Here is a 20,903-nt window from a genome sequence, read left to right on the forward strand (position 1 = left end):
GCCTGGCGTGCTGCTATTCATGGGGTCACAAAGAGTCAGACACGACTGAGTGACTGAGCTGAACTGATAACTTACAAAAATATTTCTACCAAAAGATGACAGGTCATTATTTATGTCCCCTAAACAATTTACTATGTTTGAAGGTAAGTAATTCACTCTATCAAAAGAAGTTGTTGAATACTCATGTTAATTAGTTCCTAAAATCATATATTTATCTCTATTATAGTAAAAAAGAATTGAGAAGACAAGATAAGTTATTGATACCTCCAGCCTTGAGTGTGGGTCAAATATTTTAGTAACACAATAAGTTCAATTTTTTATCATGGTATATCATTTAGGTTTTAGGACCAGATATCACCACTTATTATTTATATGTGTGGCTTATAGGAGCTAATAAATATTTCTAAGTTTCAGTTTCTAATAGCTTTTTAAAAATATTGATAATAATATCTACTTTATAAAAATTATGAAAAAGAAACAAGATTAAAATGTATATTTTGACTGGCATACTCTGTGGAACAGAACATTTGCTCTTCAAATCTCTAAAATAATCATGGTAGTGTTACCTTTGAGTAATAAAGGAAAATTAAGATATTTCTCTAATTTCTTCAAAAATCCTGCTCTTACTGTAATTACTTGATTAAGTCTAAACTCAAGTACATTTTATGTGTACTTAAATAATAATTATTCCAACTTTTAAGTTGTAAATGACTTAATAAGATAGTTACCTTCTTTCAGAATTCTATGATTTAAGTTTTTAAGTTTAACACACATACTAGTGTGCCATTGGGGGTTGCGGGGGGTGGGTGGGGGGGCGTGCTGGGTCTGTGTGCTGTTCGTGGGCTTTCTCTAGTTGCAGCCAGCAGGGGCGATAATCTAGCTGCAGTGCTCAGGCCTCTCATTGCAGTGGCTTCTCTTCTGAAGCAGGGGCTCCGCTAGGTGCAGCACATGGGCTCAGTCGTTGCTCTGTGGCATGTGGGATCTTCCTACACCGGGGATCCAACCTGTGTCCCCTGAATTTGCAGGGGGACTCCTAATCACTAGACCACCAAGGACACCAACCTGTGTGCCATTTTTTAAAAGCAGGACTAAGTCTCGAGGACTAAAGCCAACATTAGGTGATTTTTTTTTAATTACTAACTATAAGTAATTCTATATAATTAATTTAAATGAAAATGAGAAGTAAAAAGGGATGTGACAGTATGAATATATGGAAAATCATCTGATTTCTCTTAGTTCTAGAAATGTAAATTGGCTTTCTGATGAAATTATGTACTATTTTGTTAGTTATATTTTACTTATAAAATATTCTTGCTTCATTATGTGACTGAGTATATGTAAATACTATAAAAATAATACAACATAGCCTTCATTCATTTTCTTCCCCCCAAAGAGAACACAGACCTTTTTACTCAGGTGGGTCAGGTGACCATTTATCATATTTCACTGTAAAGCCACCAGGTCAAGCTTTAATATCCTTCAGGTGTAAAGCTAAATACCTGTTTCTATTTTCTAACTCCATCCCTCTGCCAAAATTAGATCTTAAAAATGACTAAAAGTAATTCTCTAGGGTTCTACTTATTAAAAAACAAGGAAATAAGATTGCAAGATTGTCATTGCCAGATAAAATGAAAAATCAGTTCAGTTCAGTTGCTCAGTCATGTCTGAATCTTTTTAATTCCATGAACTGCAGCATGCCAGGCTTCCGTGCCCTTCACCAACTCCTGGAGCTTACTCAAACTCATGTCCATTACATCAGTGAGCTATCACAGGTCAATTTGTTTCAGATTATCAACGAATGATTATTTAGTGTATATTTTATGCAATAATTTTTAGTACATTTATATCCCAAGTGTTACACAGGGTATGCTTATTATTTATTTTCATTATTTATCTGAAATTCATACATTGTTGTTCAGTCACTAAGATGTGTCTGACTCTGTGAGCCCATGGACAGCAACACGCCAGGCTCCCCTGTCCTTCACTATTTCTCAGAGTTTGCTCATATACATCGCTCATGTCCACTGAGTTGGTGAGGAAATCCAACCATCTCATCCTCGGTCACCCCTTCTCATCCTGCCCTCTATCTTTCCCAGCATCAGGGTTTTTTTCAATGAATCTGTTCTTCGAATCAGATGGCCAAAATATTGGAGCTTCATTTATCTGAAATTCATACATGGGGCATACTTATTCATTACCTGGTATTTAGTAAAATTAAAATTTAACCAGTGGGCTATATTTTTATTTGCTGAATCTGGTAACCATTAGAGGAAGACAAAAATTATTTTGCAGAAAACATACTAAACAAATATTTCAAAACCCACATCTTGTATCCAGTGATTGAAGAATCAATGGATCTCCAGTCCCCTAGAAATGCAAAGCCAAAACATAAAGAATTTTACATATGTGGAGAGAAGAAGAACTAGTTTTGCTCCAAATCTCGATTGTTTCTATTGCTCCTGGCATACTTTCAATTCTGATATAAATCTCATAAATAATTGACTCAGGAAATCTCTGAGAGTTGGAGGGTAATGGGCAGTCTGAAATGTAAAAATTTAGAGGTATTGTGGATAACTGCCCTACCCACCAGAGACTAACTCGCAGTTTTAAAATATACATCCTTACCTTCTAAATCATAGCTAATTGAACCAGAAGTAGATAACACATTCGACTGAAATCTCTTTACTAGAGATTTGTAGTTCAAATTATATTTTCTTTGTGTGACTGGACCTGAAATATGCAAAGCCGCAGCATTTGATGGGGTCTCCACTTACCCACATGCTGCCTTATAGAAACTAGAAAAAGTCACCCTTTTTAGGACAACTCAACCCTGAGGGTTGACAGCTTGGCTAGCAGAGCTAGATTGTGCTTTAGACTGTATCCAACACTGGACACCCTTGTGTTATCAGCAACCTATACAATTTTATGTGATTGCCTTGCCATTTTATGCCATGTGGAATAGAATATATAGCGCAGGGGCTGCTGCTGCTGCTAAGTCGCTCCAGTCGTGTCCGACTCTCTGCTACCCCATAGATGGCAGCCCACCAGGCTCCACCGTCCCTGGGATTCTCCAGGCAAGAACCCTGGAGTGGGTTGCCATTGCCTTCTCCATATATAGCACAGAAAGATGTATAATTGAGAGATGAAGTATGAATACTGCTAACTCTTTGATGGTTTTTTCATTTCTAAATTCCAAACCTCTCTGAGACAAAAGTTTATTCCTATTGTGTTTTGTAAAATATCCTTTAATTTGTGTAATAAATTCTTACATTTTGATTAAGATACTTCAAGCTCATTCTTGACACTTGAAAAGAGAAAATAGTAATTAGTTACATACATAATGGCTTTAAAATAATATCTTAGGAATCACTGATGCAGTCTGGTAAAATTCTGGCAATAATCTGTATTCAACTGACATTTGAATACACCAGTGTGCCTTCTTTTTACTTCTGAATTGATCTTAGCTTCAGAGGCTGACAAATTCTTCAGTGAACAAAAGCAATTGCCTTCAATTGCAGTCACAGTGAATTTAATTTTCATTCACTTCCTATGCATAATGAGTTCCTCGGAGTGGACTATAAACTGTACTGTTTGATATAAAATACCTTTTCTTTCATTAGAACAATTTATAAATATAGAATTGAAAGGTGGTAAAGAAGGAATCCGAAACAGTGTAATGACATGAAGGCAAAAAGGATAGAAACAAAGGAATAAATAAGACCAAGAATGGAACCACTTGACTTATTAATAAGACCTCTCTGGGAAGTAGCTTATACCTCACTAGCTTTTTGTTTTGTTCTGTTTTGTTTCATTTTTATAGGGTGGAGAAAACCTCTGCTTTTTCATAAACTATAGTATCTTGAGTCTTCATAGAACCATGTTCATAGACATATTTACTTCCCTCCCAGGTGGCCAAATAGGGAGCTATTTATTTATTTATTTTGTGCTGTCTTTCTGTCATTTTACATGAGAGGCAAACTCACTCTAGCACATGGGTCGTTACAGATATCTTTCGTATAATCATGTGTTGACAAGCATCCATTTCGCACATTATCCAGAGGATGTCCCAGCCCTTGTAAGTTGTAAGGTAGACAGTTTTCCTTCTTACAGTGACAATCATGGTTTGAGTATAAATGGTCATTATAGAAATGGTCATTAAAGAAATTCAGTTCAGTTCAGGTCAGTGGCTCAATCGAGTCCAACTCTTTGCGACCCCATGGACTGCAGCACGCCAGGCCCCCGTCCATCACCAACTCCTGGAGTTTACCCAAACTCATGTCCATTGAGTTGGTGATGCCATCCAACCATCTCATCCTCTATCGCCCCCTTTTCCTCCTGCCCTCAATTTTTGCCAGCATCAGGGTCTTTTCAAATGAGTCAGCTCTTCGCATGAGGTGGCCAAAGTATTGGAGTTTAAACTTCAACATCAGTCCTTCCAATGAACACGCAAGACTGATCTCCTTTAGGATGGACTGGTTGGATCTCCTTGCAGTCCAAGGGACTCTCAACAGTCTTCTCCAACACCACAGTTCAAAAGCATCAATTCTTCTGTGCTCAGTTTTCTTCACAGTCCAACTCTCATATCCATACATGACCACTATTAAAACCATAGCCTTAACTAGACGGATCTTTGTTGGCAAATTAATGTCTCTGCTTTTTAATATTTTATCTAGGTTGGTCATAACTTTCCTTCCAAGGAGTAAGTGTCTTTTAATTTCATGGCTGCAATCACCACCTGCAGTGATTCTGGAGCCCCCAAAAATAAAGTCAGCCACTGTTTCCACTGTTTCCCCATCTATGTGCCATGAAGAGATGGGACCAGATGCCATGATCTTCGTTTTCTGAATGTTGAGACTTAAGCCAACTTTTTCACTCTCCTCTTTCACTTTCATCAACAGGCTTTTTAGTTCCTCTTCACTTTCTCCCATAAGGGTGGTGTCATCTGCATATCTGAGGTTATTGATATTTCTCCCAGCAATCTTGATTCCAGCTTGTGCTTCTTCCAGCCCAGCGTTTCTCATGATGTACTCTGCATATAAGTTAAATAAGCAGGGTGACAATATACAGTCTTGACATACTCCTTTTCCTATATGGAACCAGGCTGTTGTTCCATGTCCAGTTCTAACTGTTGCTTACTGACCTGGATATTGGTTTCTCAAGAGGCAGGTCAGGTGGTCTGGTATTCCCATCTCTTTCAGAATTTTCCACAGTTTATTGTGATCCACACAGTCGAAGGCTTTGGCATAGTCAATAAAGCAGAAATAGATGTTTTTCTGGAACTCTCTTGCTTTTTTGATGATCCAGTGGATGTTGGCAATTTGATCTCTGGTTCCTCTGCCTTTTCTAAAAGCAGCTTGAACATTTGGAATTTCACAGTTCACATATTGCTGAAGCCTGGCTTGAAGAATTTTGAGCATTACTTTACTAGCGTGTGAGATGAGTGCAACTGTGCAGTAGTTTGAGCATTCTTTGGCATTGCCTTTCTTAGGGATTGGAATGAAAACTGACCTTTTCCAGTCTTGTGGCCACTGCTGAGTTTTCCAAATTTGCTGGCATATTGAGTGCAGCACTTTCACCATTGGGGAGAGATTAAAGAAATTACCACATTTTGAATCTGAGCTAAGAAATTTAGAGTAGGTTACAGTGATACCTATTTTCTTGTATTTTTACTTAACCTCCTTCTGTATCAATAAGAATTCTGGGAGTGAGTTTCTTAACTTCATGGGATTGACCTTTAAATTCTTCCTGATATACAGTAACATATAAAACAAAAATTTAATTTTTATCCAGTTATTATCTGGTTTATACACCCGTTTGTAGTGTCATGTATTAAATTCTCAGAACAGGCTTTAGAATTCAAGAGACCTGGATCAAATGACAGCTTTATTTGCCTCTTAAGGTGTGACCTAATAAAAGCAAACATCCTGTTAATTGAATTGTTTACCCAAATGTATACTAGGTATTATATAATAAACCTTACTTTTCATGATTATTGAAAGTATTAAAAACAATATATATAAACTGGTTAGCAAAGTGTTTGGCCCATTGTAGACCCTAAATAAACAATAGTTATTATGGCACAAATGCAGATGAGCCTGAACATTTATTTTAAGGTCTCATTTTTTAGCATGGCCTCATTTTTAATGGCTTCCCTGGTGGTTCAGTTGGTAAAGTGTCTGCCTGCAATGCGGGAGACCTGGGTTAAATCCCTGGGTTGGGAAGATCCCTGGGAGAAGGAAACGGCAGCCCATTCCAGTATTCTTGCCTGGAAAATCCCACAAATGGAGGAGCCTGGCAGGTTACAGTCCACGGGGTCACAAATAGTCGGATATGGCTGAGCGACTAACACAAACACACACATTTTTAATATAGATGATGACTAATGGAAATCATCGAAGACTGGGGAAAATGGGCTGATGGTTAGAGGAGAAGGCTCAGTGGGTAAAACAGTCGTATGATGATGGCTTGTAAATAGGAAGAAATAAATCCCAACAGGTATTTTTAAAACAGATATTCCTAATATAAAATCTACAGGATGTGATAATGTTGGAAGTGGGAACTATAAGGAAGAAATCAAGTGATACTCCAAGGATTGATTTTGAATAGTAGGGAAATGGTACCATTAACATAAATTGAAGCTTTGGGAAGGATATATTTTGGCATCAAAGCATGAAGTGAGATATAAGGATGAGCATTTCTGGAGAGCTACGGGGCTAGGGACCATGATGTAGGAGTTATCTACATGGAGGCAGAGTCAAGGGCTTTAGCAGTGTTATCCACTCCAAAGTAGTGGGAAAGGCCTACATTTAAGGTAAAGAAAACAAGAAAAGAACAGGCAGAAATGTGAATGATGAGTAGCAGCGAGAAAACCAGAACTAGAATTGAAGGAGTCAAAGAAGGGCAGTTTTAAGAAAATCTATGAATAGAAATGATGCAATTTCAACAAAAGAGAGAAAAAGGATTTTATTTATTTGAGAAAAAGGATTTTAAAACAACCATTCTTTTCTTTCAGCACTTTATAAATGTATTCTACTTCCTCGGGACCCATGTGATGAAAGCAACGGCCAACCCAGAATTCTGCCTCAGAAATGAAGTATAGTAAAAGTATTGAGACCTAGGGTTTCAAAGTTAGATCTGTGTTTGAGTTCTTGGCTCTGTTATTTAATAGCCAAGTGACCCTGGGCAAGTCATTTAAACTCTCTAAACTTTGGTTACTTCATTTTTAAGATGCAAATAAAACTTGTAGTTGTACACAATGGGAAAAAAAAAAAGAAAATCTATGTAATTGGTTATGTAGATTCCCATGAAGATGATGCTTGGGTCAAGTTGCCTGGATTTAGTCACTGGGAAGGGGTTAGTTGCTCAGGTGTGTCCAACTCTCTGCGACTCCACAGACTGTAGCCAGCCAGGCTCCTCTGTCCATGGGATTCTCCAGGCAAGAATACTGGAGAGGGTTGCCATTTCTTCCTCCAGGGGATCTTCCCAACCCAGGCATCAAACATGGGTGTCCCACATTGCAGGCAGATTCCCTACAATCTGAGTCACCAGGGAAGGTCCAGTCATTGGGAGTCCTAGGTTATTAGCAGGACCCTCAGAGTGGTAGAGACACTACAGGATCACATAGACTTTAGCAGGTAGCAGTGGTCACTGTTGATGAAAGCCACACAGTTGTGAACCCTTCCTTATGTGTCTGAGTACTACCTTTAATCTGGCTTTACCAGCCTGTTGGAAGAGCCTGGATTGAAGTTCAGGAAGACCTTGGAAGTGTGCTAAGGAAATGAGATGGCCTCCAAGGATTCTTCTCTCCAACATTTCCTTAGGAAAGGGGTTTCCCTCTAGTCACTGTAATATCTAGTTACGATTTAGGATTTTTTTTTAATGTTTAATTTTATATTGGAGTATAGCTGATTAACAATGTTGTTGTTTCGGGTGGACAGCAAAGTGACACAGCTATATACATAAACCCGTTCTCCTCCCAACTCCCCTCCCATCCAGGCGGCCACATGACAAAGACTTAGGGTATTATCATTAAATTCCCCATCTTAACATTTAGTCACATTTGCAGATATATCTAACCTGGATTAGCCCTGAGGTTCAATAAGAAACTAGGTTGAGGATCGAGGGTACCAGAGGCAGGAAGAAGCAAAAACTGGAGATGAGACCTCCGAGAGAGAGAGGAAGGTTGGGCTCAGCCAAAATTCTGCAGCAGGAGGTGATAGCTACATAAGCAGTATGTTTAGAAAATGAGTCACCTAGCTCTCTGGAAAAGCAACTGTTGACTGGTTAATATTATTTGACACTTGGGGATTGGTGTAGTTAATTAATGAAGCAGAAAATTCAGCTGCTTTTCCCCTGAAGCCAAGTGGCTTCTGTAGTCCATTTGTTCTTTTCACACTGTCCCTCCCCTTAAAGAGCAGCCAGTCCTAAGTAGCTAAATATTTTCAGAGTTAGCCATTTGAAAAATATAAAATATATGTATGAGTGTTTAGCTGTGGCATGTAAAGTAAAAATAAATAAAAATGTGGAAGATAACATATAATGATTAAAAATACAGGCTCTGTGGCTCAGCTTACCTGGGTTTGATTCCTTATCTTGCTTGTCACTTCCTTGAGATAAACAGATCTGTTCCTGTTGACTCATTTGTAAAATTAATGCAATAGAAAACTATCTCAGAGAGTCATGAGTCATGGTAAATACTTAACAGATGCTACCAGTTAGTATTTTAGATACTCTTGAGAGTAAAACTTGAACTGGCCCTTATTTCTAGTAAGAAGTAATGTTATTTAAATTCTTAGCCCCTTTTTTTTACTCATAAGATGAAAAGTATTATGTGTCTTACATGATTACTGTGAAACTGTACCATGGAAAGAGTAGTTATTACTATTCTTCCTCACCATTTTCCCTCTCACCAAAACAAGAAAACTTTAAGGAAGAAACCACAGAGTTAATTTTTTTGATTTTGGAATACATATTTCAATTCCCAAATATATGCAAATGCAAAAGTTTTATCTCTTTATAGCATTCATTAGTTTTATTACACAAATGTATTCAGTGAAGAAAAATTCCAAAATACTGGAAAAAATTCATTCATATTCTTATCCCAAAAGATAAGCACAGTTAAAATTTAGAAGGTTGTCCTTTGAGAATTTTCTCTCTCTCTCTCTCTCTCTCTCTCTCTTATCTATCCATCCAAACAACCAAGCATATTACACTGGGGTTAAAGTAAGCTCTTTAGTAACTTGAATTTTTAGTTAATATGTTGTGATATTGTTCAATGCCAGTACTTTGCTGCAACATAATTTAATACTTCATATGTTTCATTGTATGACTAGGCCAATGTTTGTGAAACTACTTCCTATAGTTTGTTGCTGAGTTCCTCAAAATATCTTCAGACAATCTGTTAATAAAGTACTCCCAACTCATTAAAATAGGTAGTACACCATCTTGACAGAATCTTAGCAGTGTTTCAGAAAGAGGTACCTAGAGGTGAGATATTTATAGGATTTGAGGCCTGGCCTGAAGAGGTGTAAGCAATCTTTCAAGAAGGGAAATGGAGAATTGGGCAAAGTTTAAAACTGGTGGATACTGTGAAATTAGTCTGGACAACTAACCTGATGATCAAGCTATTTGACTAGGAGAGCAGATTAATGTTTTTAAAAACTTGATCTGAAGAGAGTTCCTGAAGCAGTCTGTAAAGTTATTTACTGATTTATAGTACTGTATTATCTAGGCAGAGTTTTCCTAAAACAAAAAATAAAATCTAAGTCACATCAGTATGTTTACATATTGTTGACATCAATAGCCTGCAGTTTTGTCTAATTCATATTAACATAGTTGATTTCAATTATCAATGTTTTTGGGTTTTAATTAGTTTTCCCTATACTCTGGTTTCTCTTCAGATCACATAAATCTTTCACCTTTTAATATTACTTTTCCCAAGTATGTTTTATATATCCATTTATTTCTATTTTCACCAGTGCCACCACCTAAATCCAAGCCTCTACGTTCCTTTACCCTGCCTTTTAAGCTGATCTCTTTCAACTGCTAACACTCATCCTCCACAAGGCAGCCAGGATGAATTTATGATGCAGAATGTCACTTCCATTCTTAAAACCTTTTCAGTATTTCCATATTGTTCTTCATGCGGTTTTAAGTTCCCCATGAGAGCCTGTCTGATCCACTCCTATGGCCTTCTGTTCCCTGCACCCTAATCCAATGGACCTCTTTTGGTTCCTTGAATTTGTGGTGTTCCATCTCTTAGAATGCTTTTCCCAGTACTTTCTTTTATATAGTTAATTCCCACTTATCCTTCAAATCTCATTTTGCTCATCCTTCTCCTACCCACCAAGACAAATATTATACATTTTCATAGCTCCCTGTATTCTTCCTTTATATTAATTAATTTTTTTTACAAATAATTAATACCTATTTGTGATTTAATGCCTATCTCCCCCACTCAAAAGCAAGCCCTACTCAAAAGTAGGGACGCTATTTACTTTGCTCTCCATTACATCCTCAGAATCTCTGCCCACTACACAAACACACAATTTATAGAATAAATGCTTCACAATCAGTGGCACAAGCCTTCACATTTATGCTGCAGGAGTTCTTTGTTTTGTTTCCTATGTACTTTGATAACTCACCCAGCTTAATTGCCTTCACCTTCAAAAACACCTTTTCACTCTTAATTTGAGGGCATGTCTTCTTTGTTAAATGAGCCAAATAATTGTGAAAAGAAGTGTTGCTCACAAATAAGCTACTAATTGAAGCTTTTTTTTTTTTTTCCCCCACATATATAATAAAGCTTTGAAAACGGGAGGTTTTAAAGAGAAATGTGCCTGTCTCTTTGCAGGGTATTGCTATAGCTTCCAGAAATTCTAAAAATATGTCCTTTTGAATGAAAATAGGACTGTATGTGTGTGTAGTAGGAAGTGAAAAGGGTAAACTGGTTCTTTCATTAATATTTATTTTTTTAACTTGAACCATATAGATATGTGTGATGACTGGAGTTGGGCCATTTTGTAACAAAGCTAACTCTCAGTTATCACACTAGTGGAAACTAGTATGATGTAGAAAAAACAAAATATGGTCATACCTAAATCACCTATTTCCATTCATTCATTCATTTGTAATTTTACTCATAATCTTTGAATTATAGTGATAATTTCTATCTGTCCAGGACTTTTGATTTTAAGAGTTTTATTTATATATTTTGTTTTTGATAGGGTAGACCAACCTAGAAAAAAAAGATAGGATCCTCAAAACTCAGCTTCCTTAAAAACAGGAAGTTTATGTCTTTGATCTAGAGCAGAGTTCTGGGTTAGCAGCAGCTCAGCCCTTATGCTCAGGGACCCAGGCTGACAGTGGCTCTGCTGTCTTCAACCTGATGATTACAAACTGCTATCAGAATTAGTTTCAGTCATTTAGGAAATGTGAAGAACATTAAAGAACATGCAGAGGGCGCAAAACCTGGAGTGACACACATCACTTCTGCTCACATATCTTTGCCAAGAACATCATCTGGAGGCAGGGAACTCTGGAAGATATATTCTGCCTATGTGTTCAAATCCACCCCCGTTTCTGTAGAAGGAGAATAGTACAGATTTTGGTGGGTAGGTTTGGTCACATGCATTATCTCATTGAGCAAATAGATTTTTAAAGCCCCTTCTCTTTCTGCTTTTTGAAGGCATAAATGAGCATGTCAATCTAGCTCTTGAGAGAGTCAATTTCTAGACAGGTTGATAGGAAGTCCAGGGTCCCCAAGAAAGAGAGGGGGGTATGGAACTCTCGAAGAGGAGATAGAGGTCTGAAATTCTCAAGGAGGAGAAAAGGACAAATGCATTTTTTTTCCTCTACATTCCTTAGTCTTAGACATTTTTTAGACACCTAAAACATTTTTTTTTTTCTTTAAGCCTGGAACTGATGATTAAACCACAAACAACTCAGTTTAAATTCTGTACTAAGAATTATAGAACAACAATGTATCCTGCTTGAGGACAGTTTCTCCTTCCTAAAATCCTTCTGGCTAATCCTGTTATCTTAAAATGTAAATTGTGGGAGTGGGTCTAGTAAGATCTTTACAACCTTGAAACATTCTTTTGATTTATTATAATAACCAATTATAAAGTATATAATTCCCTTGCTTAGACTAGCGAGGGGGACACTCTCCATCCCCCCTCTGATGTCTATGTCAGAAGCATTCTCTGTCCCTTTTTACACTTTAATAAAACTCTGCTACACAAAAACTCTTGAGTGATCAAGCCTGGTCCCTGGTTCCAAAGCTAAGTCTTGTTCTTTGGAGACCACAAATCTGACATCGTTCACTGTAAGCTATCACTCTGTGAAGCAAATAATCAGAGAGATAAGAAATATCAGATGCCCAGATGATCTAAGAAATGAATAAATAGTATCTGAATAATAAATTATAATAAATAGTAATAAATTAGCAGGACCTATCATGCAAATAGGAAAGAAGTTACTGTAATTATACAGGGTTGATGGTAGTAAATTGAGTATATTTTATCATCTATTCTGAGTCCAGTTGGTGTTGTCTATCTGATATACAGCATGCAGCAAATCCTTGGTGTTGGCTCCTACATTATGAAAAAAGAAATTTCAAATTTTGGCAAAGGTAACTTCAAGTTTAAACCATTGATTATTTGAAAAAGTAAAGTTCTGAAAATGAAGAATGTTGGAGGAGATGCTACCTTCCTCTGAAGATATTTAAATTAAAAGAGTGTCACAAAATCACAGTACATGAGCTGTGAGTTTAAGTTTTATGCAGGGTCTTACAGCAGACTATAACCCACCAGGCTCCTCTGTCCATGGGATTCTCCAGGCAAGAGTACTGGAGTCGGTTGCGATGCACTCCTCCAGGGGATCTTCATGATCCAGGGATGGAACCTCTTATGTCTCCTGCATTGGCAGGCGTGTTCTTTACCACTAGTGCCACCTGGGAAGCCCATAGTTAAGCAAACATTTTGGCAAAAGATTACTGCTAATTACAAAACAGACATCTTAGTGATTTTAGTGCTTTTCTATATATGGGAAGATTCAACAAGGGAGAACATTTTCTGGATCATAATAGACTAGTAGGACAGACAATCTAGAGGATTTTTAGGTTTTTTAACAGGGCCTAATCTAGACATAGAACATGAATGGCCTACCAACAAAATCCTTGGCTGACCTAAGAATGAGCCTTCCTAGCACCATCAGACAAATCAGTTACTAAATGCCTCCCAAACCTTGGTTGAATTCATGACCTAAAGGAGGAGGGTGGAGAATGTGAAGGGAAAAAGAGTAAAGGGCCTTGCTCATCATCCAGTTATATAAGGGTTAAATCACAGCCCACCGTAGTGGCCTGCAGACAGTGCACCCTGAAAGGAATTCAGAATGAAAAACAGGATAAAGCTCTGTGTACCTTAGATAAATGGGCCACTGAATAGTTAGATGATTATCAAGAAGAATTTCAATGAGCACAAATTAAAGCAGTTAGGAGACTGCTTTGGCAAACTGGTTAAGAGATAATGATGGTTTGGTCTAGAAGGCCAATGATAAGAAATGAAGTGCAGTGGATAGATAATTCTAGGAATGTTTAGGAAACAAGGTATGGAACAACGACAAGAGAGATGAATCTATGAAATTACCCAGGTCCCAAGCAGAAAATGCATGATAGAGTGTACTAAAGATTTGGGCCTCTTTTTAAAAGAAGGCTATATGTTGAGCTAATAATGGCATCCACACTGAGGAGAGCTACATTAGATTTCTTTAGTGTGAATTCACTAAAGGGTGACCTAATGCCTTAATATGAGTGAGAAAAGTTGCTGGCCTAAAAGAAGGCATTTACCGTGGGAATGACATGAGGCGTGTGGACTCATGCTTGGCTGTGGGAAGAAGGGAGAGGGATCATTACAGGTGACCCTCAAGTTTTGCTGAGATATGGAGGAGGTGCAGGTAGAGAGAGAGTCTGGGAGATTAATCAGAAATAGAGGCAGATTCTCTGGAAGGAATTTTCTAATGGGGACTGGCAACACAAATCTGAAGCTCTCAGAGAAGTGGGAGTTGGAAATAAAGATTTCAGTCATTAGCATTTTGATATCTAGCAGACTTGGTTTTTCCCTTTTTCATTTTCCATGTGCCTGAAAGCGAGGAGGGCCCTGCTTGACCCCTTGGGAGTGTACATCCCTTCTTTCTCCCTTCCCCCCCAGCCAGTGGTCAATGACTGCCTGGTGAAGGATCATGAGTGTCCTCACCTGAAACACTCCAAGCTGCTGGTAGATCAGGTTGAGCCTCACACTTTGCCTGAAGGCACATGCTGGGTTTTTTTCTTTATGTTTTTATCCTGCTTCTCCACTTCCTTATCCTTCTCTCTGAGACAATAACTTTGCCACAATAACTCCCTCCCCTTGTGTAAGAACCTACACCTGGAGAAGCAAATTTAAGCCAGACAATAATCAGGAGAATAAGAGTCATTAAGGAGGCCTGGGAAAGCTGTGTAAAATAAGAAAAAGAGCTGCTCAAGATGGTGGACTGTGAAGAAAGCTGAGCGCCAAAGAATTGATGCTTTTGAACTGTGGTGTTGGAAGAGACTCTCGAGAGTCCCTTGGACTGCAAGGAGATCCAACCAGTCCATCCTAAAGGAGATCAGTCCTGGGTGTTCATTGGAAGGACTGATGTTGAAGCTGAAACTCCAATACTTTGGCCACCTCATGTGAAGAGTTGACTCATTGGAAAAGACCCTGATGCTGGAAGGGATTGGGGGCAGGAGGAGAAGGGGATGACAGAGGATGAGATGGCTGGATGGCATTACCGACTCAATGGACATGGGTTTGGGTGGACTCCAGGAGTTGGTGATGGACAGGGAGGCCTGGCGTGCTGCGGTTCATGGGGTCACAAAGAGTCAGACACGACTGAACGACTGAACTGAACTGAAGATGGTGGAAACCAAAGAGCAACCAGTTATCATATAGGCGGAGAAAAGCGGGAGGGAATGAGCCTGAAGAAAAGAACAGATAGAAGTGCAGTGGGGCAGGGAGTTGCTGTGAGTGGAGAATGTGGTTATCAGACATGGAAACCAACAGAGAATTCAGGTCAAGAGTATGAAATGATACAGAGAGGTCAAGTTATGTACAGAGTGAAAAGCATCCATTAAATACAGCAACAAAGAGGACTCATGATACCATACTAAAGATTGAGGATTTTTAATAATTTGGAAGACAAAGACTAATGATAACGTATACTCATGTTTAAAAAGAAAAGGTATTTTTGAGCATCTCTTAAGGTACAAGTCCTGTGTTAGTGCCGTGGTGAGGAACTGAATAGCTGTTCCTCACCATGAAGGGACCAATATTCTAATTGTAGGAGTGGTAAGGGTTGCAACAGTAGTGAGTGAGTCATTACCAGGGCAGACTGATGCGGAAAACTTGGCTTCTGAGCACTGGTGCCGAATTAAATCTTGGAGACAGAGTTTCGGGTGAAGAAGGAAAGAATAGCTTTATTGTTTTTCCAGAGAAAGGGGGACACAGTGGCTCCTGCCCTGAAAAATTATGTGTCCCACCCCAGGAGGATTTGATGAGGCAATAATTCAATGATTCAGGGTGGGGATGCTGATATGATGAGGGTGTGTGCAGGGCCTTGCACTCCTCTAATCTATTCTCAAGAAATCTTCTTGATTGGGCTTCCCTATTGGCTCAACAGTAAAGAATCCGCCTGCAAGGCAGGAGAATGGGGTTTGATCCCTGGGTCAGGAAGATCTCCTGCAGAAGGAAATGGCAACTTGCTCCAGTATTCTTACCTGGCAAATCCCAGGGACATAGGAGCCTGAGCAACTAAATAACAACAAATTTTGATGAGCCTCTCTGGTTCCTTTAAAGTAGCCTCAGGTGGCTTCTTGGCAGCTCCTTCCTTGATTGGCAGTTGTTCGAATCTGCTCTTTGAAACTCAGGGAAAGTCATGGAAGCTGGAGTCCATTCTCTACAAACAAGAAAATGGGGGACAGAAAGGCTCCCGAGTTTAGGACCCACAGGGTCCTGCTCTGTTTCAAGAGGAAGACAGCATCTGCTAATTTGTTTTGTTTGTTAATGACTCCAATTATTTCAATTTACACATTGTATTTAATACAATTGCTTACTACAATTCTTTTAACAGTGGTAGGTATGCATATATGTTCATGAAGCATCAAGTATACTAACCAGTATACTTGAAAGTGATGGGAAAGAGCTACTTTTTGGATATTGCTTATTTTCTTGATTAGTTGCATGTTTATTTTTAATTTTAGTAAAAAAAAAAATTAGCACCTGATGAAACAAAGCAAATATTTGTTACTCTCTTTTGTTTTATGAAAAGTTAGTTTCATCTGCACGTTTATCTTGCATAAATGGATGCTGTGGTAAACAGGTAATCCACTCGCTTGTAGACTATATTTGTGTCTGACTCTATGTGGTTACTGTACCTTAGGAAGACTAACTGAAAAAGCAACAGCCGATTGCTTTAACAGAAAAAGAGCAATGGGCAAGTTGCTTTTTCCCCCTTGACTCGAAATCTACTGAGTGGCTTACAACACAGAGCCTGCTAAAATTCTCACAGAAATCTACCTATTACAGATGGATTCTGCTTTTGAGGGAGCTATGGAAATAGTCATCATTTCATTGTTTCCTATATGCCACTTTGTAGCAAGGGGAAATCAATACCTGTGAATATCCACTTTGCTCATTTAAGTATTAGAAACTTATCCCTTCCTAGTAGGGCTACTGAAGTCTTGCAATTTTTAATTACAAGATTTCTATCCCTTATTCTCATTTTGTTTTTGTATGTGCTATCATTTTCAGGTCTTCTATCTCTTTGCTACTGTTTGTCAGCTGATGCTATCACAAAAAAAGGATGAGATACATTTACAGCAAGATTTCCTTTTCCTCTTGGCATTGATGTGATTTTATGTGATTGAAGTCTAGCAATCCAGGTAGTGACAGGGCTCTGCTTACTATTACTTTTCAAACCAACAGTTGTTCAGCCATCCACCACCCCATACCCCTTCTCCTTTATTTGCTGTTATTGCCTTTCCAGTATTCATGGGTGAATTTTGAAAGATGATAAAATTATGAATACTTTGCTTCCACCTTGAGCAAAGTAGAAATCTAGAAGCTGGAAGCAATACACCAAGTGATCTCAATTTTTGTGTGATTAAACCAACTGAGAAACCAAATAGGCTACTATTTAGAAATTTTTTGCCCATTTAGCACATGAAAAATTCATTTCAAGCCACATTTTTCATTTCCTTACATTGACTTTTGTCTTCACAATGAGATCTAGTTATTTAAAACCTTTGGCACTGCCTTTTATTACAATGTAAAATTTAGTAAGGCCAATATATCTAAGGAAACACATTCCGTCTTCCTTGACAAGTAAATTAGTACTAGATTCTTTCCCCTTGCTGTCAATTATTATTGTATTTTAAAAATCCATTTCTGTGCATAAACACTTTTAATGATGGGATACTATGACCACTTTGAAAATGATCGCCCTCATAGTAAGAAGTCTTAATGGTATGTTAATTACCAACTTCTGAAGCCTCTTGAGAGTCCCTTGGACTGCAAGGAGAGCCAACCAGTCCATCCTGAAGGAGATAAGACCTGGGTGTTCATTGGAAGGACTGATGCTGAAGCTGAAACTCCAATACTTTGGCCACCTCATGCGAAGAGTTGACTCATTGGAAAAGACTCTAATGCTGGTAGGGATTGGGGGCAGGAGGAGAAGGGGATGACAGAGGATGAGATGGCTGGATGGCATCACTGACTCAATGGGCATGAGTTTGAGTAAACTCCGGGAGTTGGTGATGGACAGGGAGGCCTGGCGTGCTGGGATTCATGGGGTTGCAAAGAGTCGGACACGACTGAGCGACTGAACTGAACTGAACTTAATATAAAACCTGTTATTAATCTAAACCCCCAAATAATTAATTTATCCATTCAACAAAGTTCATCAAGCAGCTATTATGTGCCAGAAACTGTTCTAGTTGCTAGAAATAGTGCAGTGAACAAAACAGTCGGTAATTCATGCCCCTGGGGAGCTTAAATTCTAGTTAGGAAGTATAAACAACAAGAAAAAACGTGTAGTACTGTAGGTGGTAATAAGTATTGAGGGGAAAAATAAAGCAGGGAATGGGACTGGAAATCATGTCTGAAAGAGCTGCAGTAATTGATAGAACAGCCAGGGAAGGCCACCCCATAAGACAATATTTGAGAAAATATTGGAAGGCGGTGAAGAAATGAGATAGGACAACTAAGAGATAAACATTCTGGGACGCAGAGAACAGCAAATGCCAAGTCCCTCCTCCAGGAACAGTAGTAGCCAGTGTGGCCAGAGGAGAGTGAGCCAGGACACCAACTGAAGTGAGGAGGCCAGTGGAGTGGGGTGGAGGACAGATCCTCTAAGGCCTTATAAGTCAGTTTGAGAATTTCGTTTTTTTTTTTTTAATTTTTTTTTTTGAGAATTTTGTTTTTCATCCAACTGAGATGGTGCAAAGCCTTCAGCAGGTTTTGAGCATAAGCATGGTTTGTTCTGAGGTTTCAAGAGGATCATTCTGGCTCTTGAATGAGAGTAGACGAGGGCAGAAGCCTGAGACCAGGAAGGAGGCAAGAGAAGATAATCAATGTGGCCTTCAAGTGTAAGTAACCCCAGAAGGATTATTGTTGTAGGTGGTCCAAGCACTAGACATATCTTCAGTTTTTGATTATTCTCGCCTAGAGAATCCCGTGGACAGAGGAGCCTGGTGGGTTGCTGTCCATAGGGTCACACGAAGTCAGACACAACTGAAGCGACTTAGCATGCATGCATTGGAGAAGGAAATGGCAACCCACTCCAGTGTTCTTGCCTGGAGAATCCCAAGGACCGCGGAGCCTGGTGGGCTGCCGTCTATGGGGTTGCACAGAGTCAGACACAACTGAAGCGACTTAGCAGCAGCAGCAGTTTTTGATAAATAAGACATATACTTTAAGTAGTACAAAATATAGATCAGGGAACAATGAAAATATATATTACGCAGTGTTTGCTTAAAAAGCACACTTTTATTGTCTAGTAATGTATCAGTATTAAAACTAGGTTATGCTTGCTTTATTGTATCACACAATTATTGTAACCATTTACAATTGTGGGTAGTTTAAATAACTGAGATAAATATAGTAATTATGTAGGCCTCATTACTGCAATATTTAAAAAACAATTTTCTTCCCAAGTTGTAAAATTCTTTCTTTATTGTTTTAATTTTACTTCTGTTTAATTTTTAGATTCAGAGAAGAACATTAAATTATTACAGTATAACTTTTGGAACCATGTTGACAAATATTTAAGGTATATATTAAAAATCTTTAGCCTAGACCACATTGATTTTTTTCATCTTTCTGGCCAGTTAACAGACACCTTGTTTCTTTTCTTCATATAGTTTTTGGTATCATCTTGTATTGCTCATTTTACACAGCATTTGCTTTTTATGATTAGGAAATTAAAATATGTACAAAGTTCAATTTTGTTATAAGCATTAAAAACTGTAAACATTTTAAGAACTCTAGTAAAAGCTGTTATTGGCAGAATAGCGTTCCTCAGACCAGGAAATGGATTTAAGTTATGTGTGACCGTGGACTAATTCACTAGTTAAAAGCAACCATTGGGAGCAAGCAGTAAGTAACTCCTTTCAATCTTAGACTCTCTGTACCTCCTAGTTATGGTTCACCTTCCAGCTGTGAAATTTTGAGTTCCTGACATAAGGCTGAGGATGAAGAAACAGCAATAGAGTTCCAAGGTTTTTAGCTTCCCCATGCTATAAAACAAAAAGCAGTAATTTGGAGAAGGCTTCTTGTTTTGGTCTGCTTTTATTAAAGACACAGGACTGGAAGGAAGGCTATCAGCAATTCACCTATGTTAAATGTAATGGATAATTTTTTTTTCTCGTGTTTACTGTAAACAGTGACAGATATGCTGATGAATAAGACGTGTTTCTGAACCGCGACGTGCTTTTTCAAACAGCCATGTACAGTCAGATGTCACTATCCGATCAGATCTTTGACCACATAAGCAAGAGCACATGCAACCTCTCCTTTTCCTTTTGCAAAGCGAAAGGCACTAGACTTGGTCACATGATGCGAGTGACGTCAGCCCCTACTAGGTCGCGTGACCGACACCTAACCTTCCCACTACCCCGCCCCCGCCGCCGGAGGAGGAAATCTCGCGAGAAATCGCCTTACTATCAGAACTTCGTGAGGTTACCGGGGAGTTACTCTGGAGGGAAGGTGTGGCTCGGCGGCGATGTTCTTGCTTCCCTTCTGTTCACATTCATGGCCCAAGCAGAGGCTTTTGGGGATTGCCAGAGTCTGAGCAACCCAGTCTAGAAAACGGCGGCGGAGGTGGAGAGTGAGGCTGCCGTCATATCAGAAGTGAAACGTGGCGCGGCGGGCGTCGCCCCTCACTGAAGAGGCCGCGGGGGAGGGAGGAACCCCGCGCAGAGCGCCCGGGAGCGGGCGCAGTGGCTTCTGCCGGGGCGGGCGCACCGTCACAGGGACTTGGGGGAGGCCGGGACCCTTCTTTGGAAGCAGTCAGTTGCCCACATCCGGCCCCCACTCTGTCAACACCGACTCGAGCCGAGACGAAGCGTCTGCACCTCTGGCCCTACCCGGGCACCGCGGCTTGGGCGCCGGCTGGGGGGCGGTCTCTGGTGCCCGGCGCCCACACCCAGGCTGGGGGCCCCCGCGACCCCCGGCCGCAGTTTCCGCAGTCCGTGAATTGCCCCGCTTCTTCCCGCTAAATCGGCCGCACGTTCTGGCAGAAGCCTAATTGCGGGTTTAACTGTAATTTTCCCGTCTCGCCTCCTTCACCTACACTCTCTCCAGGCGTCTCCCCCGCACATCCTCTTCCAC

Source organism: Cervus elaphus, chromosome 17 (assembly GCF_910594005.1).
Source record: "Cervus elaphus chromosome 17, mCerEla1.1, whole genome shotgun sequence".
Lineage (NCBI taxonomy): Eukaryota > Metazoa > Chordata > Mammalia > Artiodactyla > Cervidae > Cervus > Cervus elaphus.